The following is a 23,224-nucleotide window of genomic DNA, read 5'->3' on the forward strand; positions in this document are numbered from 1 at the left end:
TTACATCCTTAAGATCACCCAATGACAGGAAACACACTTAAGTGATACTATACAACAAAGGTTGATACACAGATAGTCCAAGTCATCAGCAAATGCTCACTCCATGATAGGTGCTGGTGACAGTCTCCAGACAGAACAAAACTAGTCCTCAAAATGAAGAGGGCTATGACAAACTGGCAACAGAAACTGGGTTTTAAAAAAGCAGATTTCTATAGTAATGATCAAAAACCCTGTCATATTGCTACCTTCAAAGTTGAGTTTTCACTATTAGAGGTGACAGATCAACAGGCTGAGCAAACATTCATTCAGGGTGAAGAAGGAATCCAAAAACAAAAAGGGGAAACTTGAATGAAATATCTAAAAAAAAAAATAAAAAAAAATGAAGATGCAGTTCAGCAAACCACACCACACCGCACACAGTCATATTTTTATATTAAAAATTTAAACTATGCCATGCTGAAGAGAAGTCCAGGATTTGTGTTTTAAGATGACAATATTTATTGTAAATTCTGACTATATTTAGCACACCTCCTCATGAACAATTGCTCAATAATCTAAAAAAACATGTGCAAATGTAAAAACAAATATAAGTTATCATACAGTGTGGGCCATAGAAACTGTGTCCAGATACACTTGATAGTTAAATAATACAGCTATAAAGTAAAATTAAAAATTAATACCAGAGAAAGAAAGTGATGAGGTACAGGCAAGGCTAATTGTGTTGCCTTTAGATATTTAAAGTTTGCATGATAGAACATTACTTTCTTCATTATCTTAAGTTATGCACCACCACATGCCTGGCAACCCTGACTCAGTATTGCACCTTAACTTAATAAGTCATACCACCCTTTCCTACTAACAACTTTAGTCTTCTTATTCCAATGCACACTACAGTGATTTGAAGTTCCATCAAGGAATGCTGTTAGTAAAAATATACAATCATTTAGAATATATAAGATCAAACAACATTTTATCAGCATTGACAAACGTAAGGAAGAAATTCAGAAATAAGATTGCTCTCAAATCTCATCTCAACCTGTTGGGTTTAGGGCAGTGAAGCATAGATTAAATATATCACACATCTAATTTGTGCCATAATGGTGATTTAAAGACAGTGTTGGCCTTCACTCTAAATTTCTTTGAAGTCAGATCCTGAACATTATTTAAACAGGGTTTTTTGGGAAGCATTAAAATATCATATGTAAGCATAAATTATAACTTTCTCAGAAACTTTGCTCTTTTATATTCTGCTCTTGTTTTTGTAATTACTTTGACAATACTAGCCTTGCATCCAAATGAAGTCCCAATAAGGTGTTTTTGATAGGGAGCCAATGGTCAGAGCCATTAAAAAAAAGACTTCCTTCAGTGAACAGCAAAACAATTCCTTGCTGTCCTAGTTTCAGCTGCTTACTCCACTGCTTTGATTTGCTGCCAAGGTTTAACTTAATATTCTGGAACACCAAACTGTTAATATTTTAGAACACATAACCACAGAGAATATATTTCCAATATTACAGGTTCAAATAAAAAACAAATAATTTGAAAGATCTGTTAATGAAAGTTACTTATTTACTACTGACATATACAAAGGTGAACCTGTATAAGTAATATACATCTCTCCTTCTACCATTAACAAAAGGATCACTCCTCCTCCCTGAAAAGCTTTCCTTTCTTTACTTCATCTTCCTCCATCTCACTCTAGAAGCTGCAGGTTCTGAGCGAGGACAGCTAGGGATAGGAGATTTTGCTTTTGGTTCCATGAAAAGAATAATTTGGCTGCTGGAAAGAGAGGTTACTCACCATGTGCAGTAACTGGAATTGATCAATGATTTTTGGCAGAGGTACCCATTCAGCCTACATATGCAAGACAAAGGCTATATGGGGCTGCTCAGGAAAACCACCCTCACTTCCTTCTCCACTGCAAAGTCCCACAAGGACAACTTCAAAGCAGAGAAGGAGGAGGATGGGTAGCGAAGCACCCACAGGGGGACACATCTCAAAGAATTCAAGTTATTGCAGAAGGTTAGTAAACTCTCCTTCTTCAAGTAAAGTTCCTGTGGGTATGCCACTTCAGGTGACTCCTGAGCAGTACCCTCCTCAGGAGGTAGGAGGTTGAGAGCAGAGTCCAAGAGAAAAGAGAGAACTGAGTTGCCTACAGCAGCATCTGATCTTGCCACAGACACTAGGACGTAATGATTAGAAAAGGTACAAAGAGAAGACCAAGTTGCCGCTCTACAGATGTCTGCAATTGGTACATCCTTAAGTAAGTACATAGTGCTATTGAAGAATGTGCTATTACTCTCAAAGGGGGTTGGACTTCAGCTCTGTTATAACATGTCTTAATATAACCACAGATCCACTTTAACAGCCTCTGTTTTGAGGTTACCAAACCCTTGTTTCTGCCCGCAATGGATACAAATAATCTAGGACATTTTCTAAATGGTTTGGTCCTATTTTGCTAGAAGACCAATGCCATCCTGACATCTAGAGTACGGAATATGGCTTCTTGACTAGTCCAATGCAGTCTGGAGAAGAATGGTTTGATTAATGTGGAATTCTGAGGACACTGTAGGTAACAATCTTGGATGACCCCGTACCAACACTTTAGCTTTGTTGAATACTGTAAATGGGCGATCCACCATTAAAGCCCACAATTCTCATTCCCTTTGTGCACAAGAGATCACTATCAGAAAGGCTTTCTTCATAAAGAAATCTAACAAACACATAGCAAGTGGTTCAAACAGATGCTTCAGAAAGGGAATTAAGGACTAGGTTCAGGTCTCAGCTACGAGTAGGTCTCTGATTTCTGAGGAGACATTCAACAAATCTCTTAGGAATCATGATGTAGTTGGGTGAATGAAGAGTGAAAAACCCCCTATGAGTGTATGAAAGGCTGTTACTGGTGTTAAATGAACCCTAATGGAATTCACAGAAACATCCAGTGTTTTCAATTCTAACAGATAATCTAATATCCTAGGAAGAGGAGAGTGAGTTGGAGAAATCTGATGACTGTTATACCAAAGCAGTTTCTGGAGGTAAGTATTTCTTGTAGATGGTTTATAAAACTTGTATCTCTGAGGAACAAGATATCTCTATTCCCAACAACCATTGAGGAATAAATGCTTGGAACCTCAGAATCCGCAAGTTGGAGTAAAGCGTTTGAACGACACCTTGAGTCAGTAGGTGAGGACTGATCGGAAGCTTCCAGGAAAGACGAGAGGTGAGTCTCATTAGACAGGGATACCAGACTTGTCTAGCCACAGTGGTGCAATCAGTACAACTCTGGCTCAATCTTGTTTGATCTTGTTGAGAATCTTCAACAGTAACCATGTCAGTGGAGATGCACAGAGAAGTCTTTCCATCATCACAGAGATGAGAAATGTATCTCCTAGAGATAGGGGATCAAGACCCCCTCCCTCCCCTAAAACAATACCTGATGCATTTTGAGTTGGTTGCTGTGGCAAACGTACTGATCTCCAGGAATTCCCAAGCTAAGAACATCGTGTGGAGGACTCTGGAGTTTAGCTCCCATTCATAATTTAGAAATAAATGTCTGTTGAGGTCATCTGCCATGGTGTACTGAATACCTGGTAGGTAAGAATCTGAGATGACTATTTGTTGGCTATGCACCAATTCCAGAGTTTTATCACTTCAGCCTAGAGATGAGGAACATCCTCCTCTCTGATGGTTGATATAATACACACATGCCACACTGTCTGTCATGATCTTTACTGACTTTGATCTGATTAGAGGTGGAAAGTGTAGAAAGCAATTCTGACAGCTCTCAATTCAAAAGATTTATGTGTAGAAGCTGCTCTTGTAGCAACCATTTGCCTTGCACCGTAAGAGGTCCCAGATGTGTCCCCCAACTCAAAGCAAAGCATCTGATATTTTCACCGTGGTAGGGGAAAATCTGAATGAAGGAAACACCTTTGGATGTCTTTGTGAGGTTCTTCTACCTACTGAGTGCAGAACCCGCTGGGGAACAGAGTAACCTGCCTAGATTGTGTCTGCTTGGTTTTTAAACTGTTCAAAGCCATCCCTGTAGACTTTGAAGATTTAACCTGGCATGGTACACTGCAAAGACACAAGCTGATATGTCCCAGATCGAAGGCAATCTTTATCATCACTTAAGGACTTTTCTGAATCCTTGAGATGAGATATGCTAGTGCAAGAAATCTGGAGGAAAGGAGGTATCTGTTGAGTCCGCAAAGACCTCGAGATCATTAAAGGGGAGATCTTCAATGGTACTCTGAACCTCTCCCTGAAAGCCCAACATCTGCAGCCAGGGTGCTCTTCTCATTACCACTGCAGTGTATATAGACCATGCTGCAGAATCTGCCATGTTTAAGGAGTCCTGAAGCGATGTCCTTGCTAGAAACTGGCCCTCTTGAATATTAAATTGGTCACAATGTTCCTCTGGCCGATGCTTAATAAAGGAATTACATTTGTTATAATTAAGTAGCTGTACTTAGCCATGAGCACCTGATGGTCTGCTAATCTGAGGTGTGGCTGATGCGTAGGATCTGTGGCCAAAAACACTGAGTCTCTTATGGTCTTTACTGTATGGGGCAGACTTTGAGCTATGTTGCTTGTCTTGTTCATTAATGGCTTCCACTACTAGGATGTTCAGAGCTGGGTGAGAAATAGAAACTCCAATTCTCTGTCCAGAACCTAGTATTTTTTAATCCAGGCCCTTGAAGGTAGGTAGCTGGGGTTTGCCAGACAGTCTAAGCAGGCTTCATAACAGCTTCATTCACTGGAAAGGCAATTCTCAGAGATGACGAGTGTGTCAAATATCTAGGAGTTTGAAGCAGGACTCCGGAACCTCCTTTAAGGGATTCTCAAGTATGTCAGCAATTCACTCCATCAGTTCCTGAAAATGTCTGAAGTCATCTAACATAAAAGGGGGTGGAGGCATGCCAGCTTCATCAGTTGATAAGGAGAAAATATTTGTAAGAGGTGTCACCTCCTTATCTACCTTGCTTCTTACTCCTCAAAGGTGGCGACAGAGGGGGAATGAAGAGAATGGGCCCTTCTCTGTTCCCTCAAGAGTCGAGGAAAGACCTCATAGCAAATTGTTGGCAACTGAATGCCCACAGATCCCAGTGAGGCCACTGAGGGGGGCCAAATGGCAAAAGTGGAGGCATTCATCTGTGTTCCTGTGATGTGGGTATCATTTGAGGTCTACCCTCCTGCAAATCAGTGTAGGAAGGAGAGCAATGTGTCCTAAAATAGACACGGCAACCCTATACTGAAATCCAAGATGGGGGAGAGCTGCAAAGTAGACAAGGGCAAATATATTTATCAAGGTGATAAAGGGGCTGGTGATTGAGAGGATCTTGATGCTGAGAAATGCCTGGCACTCATTAATAGGGGAGACTAGCTCCAAAGAGTTTAGGATACCCGAACTCTTGCAGTATCGATGGTAACAAAGACTGGCCTGGGAGAGGATCTGTGGAGGATGGCTTCACAACTGATGTAGTTGGCCCTGAACACTTAGCCTGCGTGCAAGTCAGCTCAGATTTTCTCAGTACCGCAGGAGGCCTCGCAGTCTTTGATACCATTGACTTTTGTGATACGGTACCAAGTGTTGTTCAGGGATGGACTTATAGCTCTTTTCAACCATGTCTCTGCCAGTCTGGGTCCAAGTACCTGAACTCTGTGAGTCTGTCTTAGACTGACCCTTTTTCTTTGTCTTTGCAATACCAGCATCACTCAAACCCTGCATGGAGCTCTCTGTGGGACTGGAGGTCTCCATAGCCTTCTAGTGTGCTGGTGACCAAGATCTTTTTTGGAGATTTATTCCTTACCTCCTTCTGTTTAGAGGCAGATGAAGATAAGGTCTACAGTACGGTATATGTACTCGGTGCAGAGTACTGCCTACCTCTAGTGGCTCTGGTGTCTGAGATCTTGTTGTGGATGGGGCACTAGCGGTCCAGGGAGGTCTATGTATAGAGGTGTCCTCCAGCCCTGGATCTGAAGCAGGACATAAAGCTTGCTCCATCATTAAGAGTTTAAACTTGATCTCCTGAATCAGTGAAAAGCATATTTATGACCTAAGGACTGAATGGGAAACAAATGAAAGTGATCCTTCAATAATGGAAATGTCTAAGCAACATTAACTATAGGTGTTTACATGCACTACCTATAATACAAAGGCACTGATCTAGCAAAGCGCTTAAGCACAAGCTTAAGTTTAAGAATATCAGCAGTCTCACTGAAGTCCACAGGGCTATTCACATGCTTCAAGTTAAGCATGTGCTTATGCACTTTGCTGGACCAGGGCCTGAAACCCTAGTTTAGCAAGTCAGTAGCCTGCCCTTATAGATATAATCAATAGAAGTGGTATGCGCTGCTCCTTTCATAGGGAGATGACTTCACAAAGATTGTTTGTTTCGTGTCTTAATATGTTGGAAGAATTCATGTTAACTACGGAGTGGAATATTTGGATGTTGGAAAGACTGAAGATTAAAATAAAGGTTTCTGAAAAATTAAGTATCCTTTGAAGGACAGATTGAGACTCAGCAAAAATAGATGCCTCAAAACAGAACTGCTTTTTTTTTTTAAATCCACAAAAGACATCTCATGTTTAGATTAAAAAAATACAATAAACTCCTACTTACAATATAAGTATGTAATCAAGGATAAAAACTGGACACATTCAATGTATGCATTTCATTCTCTCCAAACACTGTACATACTGTAGAACATTCTGCTCTCAGTGACTACCAGATAAAAGAAAATATGTTAAATGAATACATCTGTTCTGCAGCATAGGATAAGAATAATAATAAAAATTAAAATTAGCCTAAGTTTGGTTAAGAAAATAACATTTTCTCCTTATAGCTCATGGCCAGTAGGGAAAAGACCCCAATCAGCAAGTAAACGAAGGCCATGAGAATAGTAAGTAGTGTTACTTTTAGCATGGGAAGGATGTATGGCTCCCAAAGTAACTAATAAAGTAAAAAAGAGCTGCGGTAACAAGACAAAGGGAAATTGTCTCAAAAGAAAACAGCCGCAAACCTTCCTACTGTTCTGCTGTACAAGCAAGGGGGTGGGGAGAATAAGAGAAGGCCTTGTAGGAAGGAAAGAAGCAAGGAGAAACTGCTGCAAACCAGGTTTTTGCTAAAGCTAGCAAATTAGCTGAAGTCAGTTATTGGCAATGACATCACTTGTTTGTTAAAGGGTATAAAAAGTAAACTCCTAAAGAGGTTCATTGCTAATACCTGCCTGACCAAGTTGGAGATGACTAATATGGGTCTCAGCACCCCCAGATTTAGCCTATTAGTAAGTAACTGATCGCATGCTTATAAATATTGTTAATGTATTGGATGTAGAAACTGCTTATTGTTCGGCCATTGGACTTGTTTAGAGCAACTGCATAAAATACCATTTGGCCTTTGGATTTAAAAGAGAAATTTATGGTTAAATTAGTGTTTGGTGTTTTCCCATATCAATATTAATAATTTTAAATATTATTATTAATTCCAACATGCAGTTTGTTGTTTTAAAATTCTATACACAACAAGGAATCTACCCTGAAGGGAACAGGAGTGCTGCAGATAGTATGCTCATCCCCTAGGAGGGACAAGGGGCCTTACGTTTCTTAGCAGTCGTACAGAGACGAACAAGCAACAGCCAAGGAAGTTTCATTCAGTCAGCAGGCAGAAGGAGGATGACAACGACACAAAACTTCTAAGGTAGAGAGGGATTCAGTTTGGACGTGGAAATCAGCCTGATATTCATATTTTTAGCAAGATTGGTTGCAGGTTTCACCCCAGTCCCTCCATTGCTCCCACAAGACACATAACCAGAGGAACTGTTCCTCACTGCTGCAAAGGTAGCCACATTATGGGATGAGACACAAGACAGCTTTGAGTTGTGCCAGGAAGACAACAAAGGCAAAAATCCGTATCATCACCTGATAGGGAATGCTTAGATACCAACCTTCTTGCCAGTACTAAAAGCTCTCCTAACCACCTAATTTGGAAATTTAACATACTGTTTACTGATGTTAATATCAGTTTTGAATTGGTTTATCTGTGTGAAACTAAGCCTAGTCTATTCTGAACATAAGCAGGCTGTACAACACAGGGGACAAAGTTAACTGAGTAAATGTGGTCTGGTGTCTAAAATTACAGTTAATTTTAAGTCTGGAACTTTTAGCAAAAAACATTAAATATTTAGATATACAAGTATTTCTTTTCTGGAAAGTGTAGAAGTTATATTAGCTAATAAAGATTGACACAAGATAATGAACAAAATGTCTGTCCACTACCTTAGCAGAAACTATTTTCCCACTGACCTCCCAAGACAAATATACATGAGGTACACTGTATAATTAGGGCTGTTTGTCTATATGCTATTAAATAAATGACAAAACAATAGCTCCCAATTTAATGAAACACTGTTCTTAACAGCCAAACATGTAAGTCTGTTGAAGAATTTTTAATTAGCACTGTATCTGACATTCTATTAATGGGTTGCAGATATCAGTTGATCGATGGGCCTGGTGGATATTACACTGCCCACTCACCAACTGGAATCCAGTTCAAAGCTTGAGAGTCATATATGAAATAAGTCTGCCATTCCACAAAGGTCCATAATGAGTCAGTGTAGATTATTCAACAGGATGTATTTTAACTGTAGTTCGGGAATAACATAATTGTTACTGGGAACGAGACGTGTAAAAATTCAAGTAGTTTAGACATCTCATTCCAAAATTCTCAGAATATTGGGGATTTTATTCATTTATATGTACCTGCCTTCTCAAATGCAAATTAGTTACCAAACAAAGTAACCAAATGAAAACAAAGAATTCCAAGTCAAGATGGGTAGAATATTATCCACATTAACAAACCAAACCTTTAACTTCAGAGTAGCGGTTTATTGAAACTAAACTATTGACACTTACTTGGTAAATATTTTTCTTTAAAGTAAAAAGCAAAAAAAATCAGTTTAGAACAAACAATTGTAGACTGCACCAGAGATAGGCTGCACCAAAGGTGATGCAGCCTACACAACAGATCTCACATTCCAGACTTCCAAATCTCAAATGACTTTTTTCCAAGATTGGTTTTAAAAGATCTAATTTGGAATGCCTCACTTACTTATTTGGAGGAGTGGCCATGGGGTGCATCACTGAAGATGTCTAGGGCAGAAATATCAAAGCACCGCTCAAGCACCGCTTGTACATATTGTAAGGAGAGTGATCACTTTACATAAGCTATTACCAACAGGAGAGTGGGTTTGTTTGGGGGGGGGGGGTGGAGACAAAACCTGGATTTATGCTGGAAATGGCCCACCTTGATTATCATACACATTGTAAATAGAGTGATCACTTTACATAAGCTATTACTAGCAGGAGAGTGGGGTTGGGGGAGAAAAAACCTTTTGTAGTGATAAACACCCATTTTTTCATGATTTGTGTGTATAAAAACAAACATCTTCTGTATTTTCCACAGTATGCATCCAATGAAGTGAGCTGTAGCTCACGAAAGCTTATGCTCAAATAAATTGGTTAGTCTCTAAGGTGCCACAAGTACTCCTTTTCTTTTTATATAGATTGAGTTTCTTAAGTCTCTCACTATAAAGGCATGTTTTCCAGACCACAAATCATTCTTGGAGCTATTTTCTGAACTCTTTCCAAGTTTTTGACAGTTTTTTTGGAACAGGGACATCAGAAATGGGCATAGTACTCCAGCAAAGGTCTTACTAATGTATACAATTTCAATACAAATTCAAAATGATCTGGACAAACGGGAGAAATGGTCTGAGATAAATAGGATGAAATTCAATAAGGACAAATGTGAAGTACTCTATTTAGGAAGAAATAATAGAGTTACATGTATACAAAATGGAAAATGACTGCCTAGGAAGGAGTACTGCAGAAAGAGATCTGGGGGGTCACATAGCGGACCACAAGCTAAATATGAGTCAACAGCGTAACACTGTTGCAAAAAAAGCAAACGTAATTCTGGGATGCATTAGCAGGAGTATTGTAAACAAGACACGAGAAGTAATTCTTGTGCTCTACTCCACACTGATTAGGCCTCAACTGGATTATTGTGTCCAGTTCTAGGCACCACATTTCAGGAAGGATGTGGACAAATTGGAGAGAGTCCAGAGAAGAGCGACAAAAATGATTAAAGGTCTAGAAAACATGACCTTTGAAGGAAGGTTGAAAAAAATTGGATTTGTTTAGTCTGGAAAAGAGAAAGACTCAGAGGGAACATGATAACAGTTTTCAAGTATGTAAAAGGTTGTTACAAGGAGGAGGGAGAAAATTTGTTTTTCTTAACGTCTGAGGATAGGAAAAGAAGCAGTGGGCTTAAATTGCAGCAAGGGAGGTTTAGGTTGGATATAAGGAAAAAGTTCTTAACTGTCAGGGTGGTGAAGCACTGGAATAAATTGCCTAGGGAGGTTGTGGAATCTCCCTCATTGAAGATTTTTTAAGAGCAGGTTAGACAAATACTTGTCAGGAATGGTCTAGATAATACTTAGTCCTGCCATGAGTGCAGGGGACTGGACTAGATGACCTCTCGAGGTCCCTTCCAGTCCTATGATTCTATAATACCACATCCCTAGTCCTACTTGACATTCCCCTATTTATATACCCAAGAATTACATTTGTCTTCTTTATTATACCATCACACTGGGAGTTCATGTTCAGTTAGTTACCTGCCATGACTGCTATTCTTTTTCAGTATCATTGCATTTCAGGATACAGCCGCCACTCTTCTATGTTTTTTATTCCCAGATGTATAACCTGGTATTTGGCTGTTTTAAAAACACATATTGTTCAACTGAACCAGGTCAGTCTGTATAGCTGACTTGTCCCCATCATTATTTACCAGTCCACCAACATTTGGAATCACCTGCAAAATTTCCAGTAATTATTTTATACTTTCTTTCAAAAGAAAAAAATTGGACAAAGAACAGATCCCCGTGGGACCCCACTTGAAATACCCTCACTGACTGACAATTCTCCATGTACAATTTCTGCAATCTATCAGTTAACCAGTTTTAAAATCCATTTAATAAGGGCTATATTCATATTGTATAGTGCTAATTTTCTTATTTTAATCCAGTTGTCATACTGGACAAAGTCAAATGACAGAAATGTAGGGCTGGAAAGGACTTCAAGAGGTCATCTAGTCCAGTCCCTGAGCTGAGGTAAGACCAAGTACAAGTAGGCCATCCTGACAGGTGTTTGTCTAATCTGTTCTTAAAAATCTTCAATGACGGGGATTCAAAAACCTCCCTTGGAAGCCTATTTCAGTGCTAACAGTTAGAGAGTTTTTCCTATGATCTAACCTAAATCTCCCTTGCTGCAAATTAAGCCCATTGCTTCTCGTCCTACCTTCAGTGATTCATAGATACAAGCCCAAAAGGGACCACTGTGATCATCTAACGACAGTATATGGCCTGTCATACAGGAGGTCAGAACATTCCCACAATAACTCTTATTGAACATGGAAAACAGTTGATCACCATCCTCTTTGTAACAGCCCTGAACATATTTGAAGACTTACCAGATCGTCCCTCATTCTTCTTTTCTCAAGACTAAACATGCCCAGTTTTTTTTAAACTTTTCCTCATAGATTATTCTTCTAAACCTTTTATTATTTTTTTGTTCTCCTCTGGACTCCCTCCAATTTGTCCACATCTTTCTTGAAGTGTAGCACCCAGAACTGGACACAGTACTCTAAGTGATGCCTTATAGAAGTCTAAATATATTACATGAACAGTTACTTTATCAATCTCGTAATCTCATTAAAAAATAAAGTTTCTTTAATAAGACTTATTTTCCATAAAACTATGCTGATTGGCATTAATTATGCTACAATCTTTTAATTTTTCACTGATTTCATCCCATTTCAGCTTCTCCATGATTTGGCCCAGGATCAATGGCAGGCTCACTACTCTATAGTTATAGTTACCAACGTCATTCCATTTACTGTTTTGAAACAGTGGCACAACGTTAGCTTTCTTCCAGTTCTTTGTTCTCCAGGCTGTCAATCTTGTCTAAACTTCTGTGTACGTACACACACAAATAAAAGGTTGTATTCTGGAGAACAATTCTGCAGTAAGGGAATGCATTCTGCAGCTGTGGAATCACTAATAGACAAGGTCCTGACTATTGATAAATAGTTAAGCCTCATGAACGTAAGAATAGCCATACTGGGTCAGACCAAAGGTCCATCCAGCCCAGTATCCTGTCTACCAACAGTGGCCAATGCCAGGTGCCCCAGAGGGAGTGAACCTAACAGTTAATGATCAAGTGATCTCTCTCCTGCCATCCATCTCCACCCTCTCACAAACAGAGGCTAGGAACACCATTCCTTGCCCATCCTGGCTAATAGCCATTAATGGACTTAACCTCCATGAATTTATCCAGTTCTCTTTGAAACCCTGTTATAGTCCTAGCCTTCACAACCTCCTCAGGCAAGGAGTTCCACAGGTTGACTGTGCACTGCGTGAAGAAGAACTTCCTTTTACTTGTTTTAAACCTGCTACTCATTAATTTCATTTGGTGGCCCCAGTTCTTATATTATGGGAACAAGTAAATAACTTTTCCTTATTCACTTTCTCCACACCACTCATGATTTTATATACGTCTAGCACATCCCCCCTTAGTCTCCTCTTTTCCAAGCTGAAAAGTCCTAGCCTCTTTAATCTCTCCTCATATGGGACCCATTCCAAACCCCAATAATTTTAGTTGCCCCTTTCTGAACCTTTTCTAATGCCAGTATAAGTACCACATCTGTATGCAGTATTCAAGATATGGGTGTACCATGGAGTTATATAAGGGTAATAAGATATTCTCTGTCTTATTCTCTGTCCCATTTCTAATGATTCCTAACATCCCATTTGCTTTTTTGACTGCCACTACACACTGCATGGATGTCTTCAGAGAACTATCCACGATGACTCCAAGATCTTTCTCCTGATTAGTCGTAGCTAAATTAGCCCCCATCATATGGTATGTATAGTTGGGGTTATTTTTTCCAGTGTGCATTACTTTACATTTATCCACTTTTAATTTCATTTGCCATTTTGTTGCCCAATCACTTAGTTTTGTGAGATCTTTTTAAAGTTCTTCACAGTCTGCTTTGGTCTTAACTATCTTGAGCAGTTTAGTATCATCTACAAACTTTGCCACCTCACTGCTTACCCCTTTCTCCAGATCGTTTATGAATAAGTTGAATAGGATTGGTCCTAGGACTGACCCTTGGGGAACACCACTAGTTACCCCCTCTCCATTCTGAAAATTTATGATTTATTTCTACCCTTTGTTCCCTGTCTTTTAACCAGTTCTCAATCCATGAAAGGATTCCTCTTATCCCACAACAACTTAATTTACGTAAGAGCCTTTGGTGAGGGACCTTGTCAAAGGCTTTCTGGAAATCTAAGTACACTATGTACACTGGATCTCCTTTATCTGCATGCCTGTTGACCCCCTCAAAGAATTCTAGTAGATTGGTGAGGCATGATTTCTCTTTACAAAAACCATGCTGACTTTTCCACAACAATTTATGTTCTTCTATGTGTCTGACAATTTTATTCTTTACTATTGTTTCAACTAATTTGCCCGTAATTTTATTTGGTGGCCCCTTTTTCTTGTATTATGAGAAGGAGTAAATAATACTTCCTTATTTACTTTCTCTATACCAGTCATGATTTTATAGACCTCTATTATATCCCCCCTTAGTCGCCTCTTTTCCAAGCTGAAAAGTCCCAGTCTTATTAATCTCTACTCATACGGAAGCCATTCCATACCCCTAATCATTTTTGCTGCCCTTTTCTGAACTTGTTCCAAGTCCAATATATCTTTTTTGAGATGAGGCAACCACATCTGCACGCAGTATTCAAGGTGTGGGCGTACCATGGATTTATACAGAGGCAATAAGATATTTTCTGTCTTATCTATCCCTTTCTTGATGATTCCCAACATTCTGTTCACTTTTTTGACTGCTGCTGCACATTGAGTGGATGTTTTCAGAGAACTATCCACAGTGACTCCAAGATCTCTTTCTTGAGTGGTAACAGCCAATTTAGACCCCATCATTGTATATGCATAGTTAGGATTATGTTTTCCAATGTGCATTACTTTGCATTTATCAACTTTAAATTTCATCTGCCATTTTGTTGCCCAGTCAACCAGTTTTGTGAGATCCTTTTGTAGCTCTTTGCAGTCTGCCTGGGACTTAACTATCTTGAGTAGTTTTGTATCATCTGTAAATTTTGCCACCTCACTGTTTACCCCTTTCTCCAGATCTTTTATGAATATGCTAAATAGGATTGGGCCCAGTACAGATCCCTGGGGGACACCACTATTTACCTCTCTCCATTCTGAAAACTGACCATTTATTCCTACCCTTTGTTTACTGTCTTTTAACCAGTTACCAATCCATGAGAGAACTTTCCCTCTTATCCCATGATTGCTTATTTTGCTGAAGAGCCTTTGATGAGGGACCTTGTCAAAGGCTTTCTGAAAATCTAAATACACTATATCCACTAGATCTCCTTTATCTGCATGCCTGTTGACCCCCTCAAAGAATTCTAGTAGATTGGTGAGGCATGATTTCCCTTTACAAAAACCATGTTGGCTATTTCCCAACAAATTATGTTCATCTATGTGTCTGACAATTTTGTTCTTTATGATAGTTTCAACCAATTTGCCCGGTACTGAAGTGAGGCTTACTAGCCTGTAGTTGCCACGGTCACCTCTGGAGCCATTTTTAAAAATTGGCGTCACGTTAGCTATCCTCCAATCATTTGGTACAGACGTTGATTTAAATGATAGGTTACAGATAACCGTTAGTAGTCCTGCAATTTCACATTTGAGTTCCTTCAGAACTCTTGGGTGAATACCACCAGGTCCTGGAGACTTATTACTGTTTAGTTTATCAATTTGTTCCAAAACCTCCTCTAATGACACCTCAATTTGGGACAGTTCCTCAGATCTGTCACCCAAAAAGAATGGCTCAGGTTTGAGAATCTCCCTCACATCCACAACAGTGAAGACCGATGCAAAGAATTCATTTAGTTTCTCCACAATGGTCTTATCGTCTTTGAGTGCTCTTTTAGCATCTCAATTGTCCAGTGGCCCAATTGGTTGTTTAGCAGGCTTTCTACTTCTGATGTATTTAAAAAAACGTTTGCTCTTACTTTTGGAGTCTTTGTCTAGCTGTTCTTCAAATTCTTTTTTTGTCTTTTTAATTATATTTTAACTCTTCGTTTGCCAGAGTTTATGCTCTTTTGTATTTTCCTCATTAAGATTTATCTTCCACTTTTTAAAGGATGCCTTTTTGCCTCTCACTTCTTCTTTTACGTTGTTGTTTAACCACGGTGGCTCTTTTTTGGTTCTCTTACTATGTTTTTTAAATTGGGGTATACATTTAAGTTGAGCCTCTATTACGGTGTCTTTAAAAAGTTTCCACGCAGCTTGCAGGGATTTTACTTTTGGTACTGTATCTTTTAATTTCTGTTTCACTAACCTCCTCATTTTTGTACGGTTCCCCTTTCTGACATTAAATGCTACAATGTTGGACCGCTGTGGAGTTTTCCTTGCCACAGGAATGTTAGGTTTAATTATATTATGATCACTATTACCAAGTGGTCCAGCTATATTCACCTCTTGGACCTGATCCTGTGCTCCACTTAGGACTAAATCAAGAATTGCCTCTCCTCTTATGGGTTCTATGATCAGCTGCTCCAAGAAGCAGTCATTTAGGTGTCAAGAAACTTTATCTCAGCATCCCTTCCTGAGGTGGTATGTACCCAGTCAATATGGGGAATAGTTGAAATCCCCCATTATTATTATTGAATTTTTTATTTTAATAGCCTCTCTAATCTCCCTAAGCATTTCAGAGTCACTAACACCATCCTGGTCAGGTGGTCTGTAATATAGCCCTACTGCTTTTTTCTTATTTTTCAAGCATGAAATTACTATCCATAGAGAGTCTATGGTACAATTTAGTTCATTTAAAATTTTTACTTCATTTGATTCTACGCTTTCTTTCACATATAGTGCCACTCCCCCACCAGCATGACCTGTTCTGTCCTTCCGATATATTTTGTACCCTGGTATTACCGTGTCCCATTGATTATCCTCATTCCACCAGGTTTCTGTGATGCCTATTATATTAATATCTTCATTTAATACTAGGCACTCTAGTTCACTCATCTTATTATTTAGACTTCTAGCATTGGTATATAAGCATTTTAAAAACTTGTCATTTTTTGGCTGTCCCCTATTGTATGACGTAATTGAGTGGGACTTTTTTTCATTTGATTGTTTCTCATCAGATCCTCCCTGTATTTTATCATTTTCCATCCTCTCCTCATTAGGACATAGGAAATCTCTATTTGTAGATCCTCCCCTAAGGGCTGTCCAAACCACATGCTCCTCCGCACCTGTCGGCTTTCCCCCAGTAGCATTATTGTTATTACTGAGTCTGCCAAAAATGTCTATAACTATAAATTACAATGAATTGGATGTGTGTGTGTGCATATTTAATTGTTTTTCCTAAAGTTAATTAAGTATTTTAGGGAAAAGCGTCAGTGCGGCCATCAGAGAGAGCTGGTCTACACCTGAGGCCACCAAAGAATTTGTCGTGAGAATCCCTGTCCTATACTCATCCCTATAGTATATGAGTGTTTACAACTGCTGACTGTCCTTTAGTTCAGTGAGCTAAATTTATCATAGTAATAAACACTGTAATTGGACTCCAAGAGAAATCCTGACTCAGATTACTGGGAGAAGTTAGTAATTAGCACTGCTTTGCAACTATTTGGACTACCTTAGTACTCTTACATATTACAATATAAGCCTCTTAAAATAGACTAATCAGATAAAGCCTGATTTATCCATCTTATCCCAACTCTCATTTTAAGCGGACAGAATTTTCCTAAGCAGGCATTTGCTTTCATGGGGAAAAAAATGCAGAGGATACAGAAATTCAGTATTTATACTGGATTTCCTTATGCTTGCCAATTAAAGTTAAAGTAACAGAGAAAATAACTAAAGAGGTCTTGTATAACGTTAATTTTGAAAAGGAATGGAAGCTCCTGAAATGTTTGAGAGGTGACATGACAAAACCATTCATTACTTCTTTGGAGCCATTATACAGTTTTGTGGGAATGCCTAAACCTTCATATGACCCTATAGATGCAGTCAGGCTGCTTCTGAAAGTTCTTTGAGAAATAACGTAGCCACTTGCGCAGTGTTAACTTGGAAATTTTAACTCTGAACATCTCCAAAAATGATGGGCTACACCAAGGATTAATTGCTTACCAGATTCCCTTTTTTCAAATATGAGTTAAAACTAATGCTAAAAAACCATACGCACGCATGCAGACACACATAAAAAGTGTTATGACACTTCTACAAGAAACATGAGTTATGTTTCAACAAGGAAGTGAATCCAATATCCAACAAAAAAAATATATTCATTTTACTAAGAGGTACATGGCAATCTGATTTATTCTAATGAGGAAACACCACATTAAGATGAAACCTGAATCTCAAATTAGCACAGTGAACCAAAATAAGTAATTTTCATTCCACAAAAATACATATATATGGAGATCATGCCTACAGACTGCTCAGAAAAAATAACAAGTAGACAAAAATTGAGGTGATATTCCAAAAAGTGCTCACTGTTACCCTCATTCTCTTCCCACTGAAGAAACTCCCGTTCACTTCACTATTGAGCACTTTTGAAAATACCACCCCAAATATCTTGATAATAGAACAAGAAAATTTCTTTTTACTCAGATGGTAATTTTACATTGTCTCAAAATGTATCCTAATTCCTACCTCACTCAATGAAAGCAATAAGAATATCAAACACTTTATTAGAAATGAAAGCACATTCGGGGTGTTATAACAGATCAAAAAGTTCTAACATGACATTAATTTTTTCATTCTGGCTCATCAACTCAACATGGTTTCTTGCATTTACTTGTCCATCTGCTTACGTGCCAGAATAGCTCTGGGAATTGTATTTAAGTGATACTACAAAGCATACAAGACTGCACAAATTGTGTGCATAAATCCCATATAGGTGATGATGATAAATTAGATCTATAGTTAGATATATAGATAATGCAAGTTAATGTTTTTCATGTTAAAAGGTCTTCATGCACGTTAATCCTTACAACACCAAAGTGAAAAAAAATGGTTACTAACCTTTCATAACTGTTGTTCTTTGAGATGCGTTGCTCATGTTCATTCCATGCTAGGTGTGCATGTGGCAACTGCCAGAGATATTTCCCTTTGTGGTATCTGTAGGACTGGCTTTAATGCCCCCGGGAGTGTACGTGCTGATATAAGGGGTGCCGCCGGATCCACACCCTCTCAGTTCCTTCTTGGCAATAACTCCAACAGAGTGGTAGGAGGGTGGGTCATGGAATGGACATGAGCGACATCTTGAAGAACAACAGCTACGAAATATTAACCGATTTTTCTTCTTCGAGTGCTTGCTCATGTCCATTCCATTCTTGGTGACTCACAAGCAGTACCCTTGAAGGTGGGCTCAGAGTTTCTGGACATGCTGGGCTAGTCTACACTGGCAACGCTAAAGCACTGCTGCCACGGCAGCGCTTTAATGTGCCTTGTGTGGTCGCTGTGCAACGCTGGGAGAGCGCTCTCCCAGTGCTCTAATACCACCTCCATGAGAGGCTTGGCTCCCAGCGCTGTCTACATTGGCGCCTTACAGCGCTGCAACTTGCTGAGTTCAGGGGGGTGTTTTTTCACACCCCTGAGCGAGAAAGTTGCAGTGCTGTAAATTGTCAGTGTAGACAAGCCCTCTGACTGCAACACAACTCTTCCAAAACTGGTACAGTCACAGGCCTGCTAGATGATGGCACTGTTAAGACACAAAGGCTTGAACTGATGACCATGTCGCAGCTCTGCAGATGTCCTGGACTGGTATTTGCGCAAGGAATGCTGCTAACAAAACCTGAGCTCTCGTAGAATGAGTGGTTACGATGGCTGGAGGCGGAACCTTCGCCTGCTCATAGCAAGCCCAGATACTGGCAGTTATCCAGGATGAGATTCTTTGGGATGACACTGGCAGTCCTCTCATCCTTTCTGTACTGCTACAAAGAGTTGCGTAGACTTGCGGAAGGGCTTAGTCCTCTCAATATAGAAGGCCAGGGCCCGCCTAACATCTAACGTATGGAGCTGACATTCCTCAGAGGTCTTATGAGGTTTTGGGAAGAAGACAGGCAGAAAGATGTCCTGGTGGTTGTGGAATTGCGACACCATGTTCGGAAGGCCAGATGGGGGCGCAGCTAGACCTTGTCCTTGAAAAACACCTTATAAGGGGATTCTGACATCAGAGCTTTGATCACAGAGACCCTCTGGCCAAGGTGATCGCCACCAGGAAAGCGACCTTCCAAGAGATAAGCAGTAAGGAACAAGATGCTAACGGCTTGAAGGCAGGCCCCATGAGTTTTGACAGGACCAAGTTTAGGACCCACGGGGGAATCAGGTCGTGAATCAGAGGGTATAGTCTTTGACACATTCTGTATCTTGGGGGAGCATCCTGTAACCCCCATATTCCTCATGTTTATATAACCGTGATCTTACATAGAATATAAAGCATGCCTTGTAAGGTATCAGGGAAAAGGTTATGATCTGCTGAAAGTGATTTCTCTATCCATATACATATATCATTAATGCATATGAAGTTATGAGAATTGTGTTGTATGGTTATCACTAAAACATGCAGTAAGTTGGGGAATCAGCCAGATATTCGCTCCCCAGAGGCAACAACAAGGAAATTAACCAACACCAGGGCAGGGTATCAATCAACCCATGAACAACCATTGTCCAGCAATGACTCACCTGCATGAGGCCACACCAGGGGAACTGCTCAGCCTTGCCTGGAGACTCAGCAATGCCCCCAGACATGCCTGGACTTTGTGCTCCCCAAGCACTTAAAATCTTATTGTAATCAATAAACTTTGTTTACTCTTTATCTTTACCAGTGAATTCATATGAAGTGTGTGGAAAATCTGTTCAGGTTTTGCAAAGACTAGTGTATATTCACTTTCCTTTGATGAAATGGTGAACCAATTAATAAATTTGCACTGCTTATCTTGCTGGTATATTCCTGGTACAGTGCTGGGATGGATTTGGCTGGTGCCTTTCCCTTGTGATTGATGAGTGACTCTGGAAGCACTCATGCAATATAGCTGGGTGTGAGGCTCCACATGCTGTTGTGCTGAGTGATAACAGCTCCTGGAACGGTTTGCTGCTGGTCACTAGCAAGGCATTGAGAGAGACAGCCCAGGCTGGAGAGAGTTAAGGGGGCACAGCGGTCCCACAGTCCCAGGCTGCACCCCGGGAATCCTGTCACAGTCTTTTCAAGCCTTTGAGAAACCTAACTGTCATCTTGTGGGAGAACACTGATCTGCCCTGCACTGGAAGGTGGAAGGCCGAAACGGCTGCCAAGTGAACCTTAACAGATGAGAGAGCCAGACTGTGATGTTTTTGGTGTAGCAGATAGTCCAAGATAGACTGTAGAGAAGAACGGGATGGAGAAAGATTCCATTCGGAGGTCCAAGTGAAATGTTTTCACTTAGGTAGCCATGGTGGAAGTCTTTCTGCTACCTAGCAAGATCTGTTGAACCTATTCCGAACAGGCCTGCTCTTCAGTGTTCAGCCACGCTGCCATCATGCCATCAGGCACAGGGAGGCGAGGTCTGGGTGAAGCAATCGGATGTGGTCTTGTGAAATCAAGTTCAGATGGGATGGAAGCACAAGTGGAGCTGCTACTGAGAGATCCAATGCCTCTGAATCAGTGCTGGCATGGCCATGCCAGAGCTATCAGGATAATCTTTGCCTTGTCCCGCTTGATTTTTAGGAGGATAATGTGAACCAATGGGATTGGTGGGAATACATATAGTAGTCTATCTGCCCATGAGAGCAGGAAGGCATCAGAGAGGGAGCCCCTGCTGAGCCCATGCAGTGAACAGAACTGATGGCGAACAGGTCCACCTGGGGAGGGCCCCACTTCTGGAAGATGACCCAGGTGACCTCCAAGCGAAGAGTCCACTTGTGGTGAGAGGAAAAGGACCTGCTGAGGTGATCCACCAATGTGTTCCAGGCCTCTGAGAGGTGCGAAGCCTCCGGGTGAATGGTGTGCTTCATGCAGAAGTCCCACAGCCAGAGGGTCTCTTGGGACAGGACTGAAGATTGAGCTCCCCCTTGCTTGTTGATGTAAAATATCGAGGCCGTATTGTCCATCAAGACCCATACCACCTTGCCTGAGATTTGGGGAAGGAACACCTGACATTTATGTGCAGGGAGAGTTCTTCATGGGACCAGAGGCCCTGAGTCCTGAGACTGTCAAGTTGGGCTTCTCATCCCAGATCTGACACATCTGAAACCATGGTTACCAATAGATACAGGGTGGCAAAGGGTACTCCTTTCATTACAGGACAGGCTCCACCAAGACAACGAAGCCGGGACAACTGGCGTAACCGTGAATATTGAGTCCAAGTGGTGTGTGCTCAGGAAGTAGACTGACACCAGCCACATCGGTAAGAGTCTGAGGTGTAGCCACTTGTACTGCATCACATACATACATGCTGCCACGTGGCGCAACAGTTTGAGGCAAACCCATGTGGTTGTAAGAGAGTGGGTTGTGACCTGGGCGATCAGGTACGATATAATCCTGTAGATAGGGCTTGGCCTGGGTGGAGTTGAACACCGCCCCAATGAACTCTGTTCTCTGAGCCAGGACCAAAGTTGACTTTTGCTCGTTTATTAATAGACCCAGTGCCTGAAAGGTGGCCCGTACTGTACCGATACAGCGCTGAACTTGAGCCTTTGATCGTTGAGATACAGGTAGACTTGAATGCCTCAATGTCTGAAGAATGCTGCAACCATCTCCATACACTTTGTGAAACCTGTGGGGCTGCTGAGAGGCAGAAGGGAAGCACGGTGAATTAGTAGTGGCGTTGACCCACCACTACCCTGAGGAATCTTCTGTGCCCACGCAAGGTGGAGATGTGGAAATAAGCATCCTTCAAATTGAGGGTGGCGTACCAGTCTCCTGGATCGAAGGAGGGAATGATGGAGGTGAGGGAGACCATGCAGAACCTCAGTTTCTTGAGGTATTTGTTGAAGCAAGGCAGGTCCAGGATGGGCTGCAGACCCCCTTTGGCCTTCAGGATTAGGAATATTGGAAGTAAAACCCTTTCCCTCTCAAGTCTCGAGGAACCTCCTCTACAGCGCCCACACATAGGAGGGCTTGCACCTCCTGAATAAGCAGCTGCTCGTGAGAAGGGTCCCTGAAGAGGGACAGGGGCTGGGGATGGCAGGAAGGGGTGGACAAAAACCGGAGGGTGTACCCAGCTGCCATATTACTGAGCACCCACCAGTCCAATGTTATGCAAGACCATGGTGGGTGGAAGGGTGACAGGTAGTCCAAAAAAAAAGGGGGGGGGGGTGGAGCGGGAGAGGATCCATAGTCAAGACCAGTATGCTGTCCTCGGGAGTACCTTTCTAAAGCCTGCCTGGCCCTGCCAGCATATCTACATGAGCCTGATTGGGAGGCTGAGGCAGAAGGTAGGGGTTGACAACATTTATAGCCCTTTCCCTTTCTTTAGTAGGGCTCCTGCCTGGGAGGTGCCAGAAATCTGGGAGGCTGCTGGGGCTTCTTGGAGGCTGGGGGCACCTAAAAGCCCAGGGAGCGAAGCATGACCCTCGAGTCTTTGATGGTGTAAAGTTTGGAGCCTGTCTTTTCAGAGATCAGGGAGGTACCCTCAAAGGGGTGGTCCTGGATAGACTTCTGCACCTCATGAGAGAGAACCGATGACTGGAGACATGAACAGCACCTCATGGTGACTGCTGATGCCACCGTTCTGGTTGCTGAGTTGGCCATATCCAGAGCTGCCTGGAGGGAGGTCCTGGCCGCCATCTTGCCTTCCTCCAGGATGGCCATGAACTTCTGCCACATGGAGTCCTTAAACTTGGCCATCGAGTCCCACAGATTAAAACCGTACCTCCCCAGCAGAGCCTGCTGGTTAGAGATACATAGCTGGAGGCAACTCATCGAATAAACCTTGCGTCCGTACAACCTCCAGTCTCTTAGCCTCTATTTTTTGGAGACGGCGCTCGACTGCACTTGTCTGTCCTCTTGTTTGCAGTCGACACCACCAGGGACCCTGGCGGGGGGGACACAAGTAGAGGTACTCA

General features: G+C 41.3%; 1 protein-coding gene across 3 annotated transcripts in view; it reads right to left on the reverse strand.

The window, feature by feature from the left end:
* FNBP1L (formin binding protein 1 like) overlaps positions 1-23,224 on the reverse strand; it is a 95,405-nt gene that overhangs the window by 42,112 nt on the left and 30,069 nt on the right. The window lies entirely within an intron of this gene.

Source organism: Lepidochelys olivacea (assembly GCF_965140295.1).
Source record: "Lepidochelys olivacea isolate rLepOli2 genome assembly, chromosome: 8".
NCBI classification, from domain to species: Eukaryota; Metazoa; Chordata; order Testudines; family Cheloniidae; genus Lepidochelys; species Lepidochelys olivacea.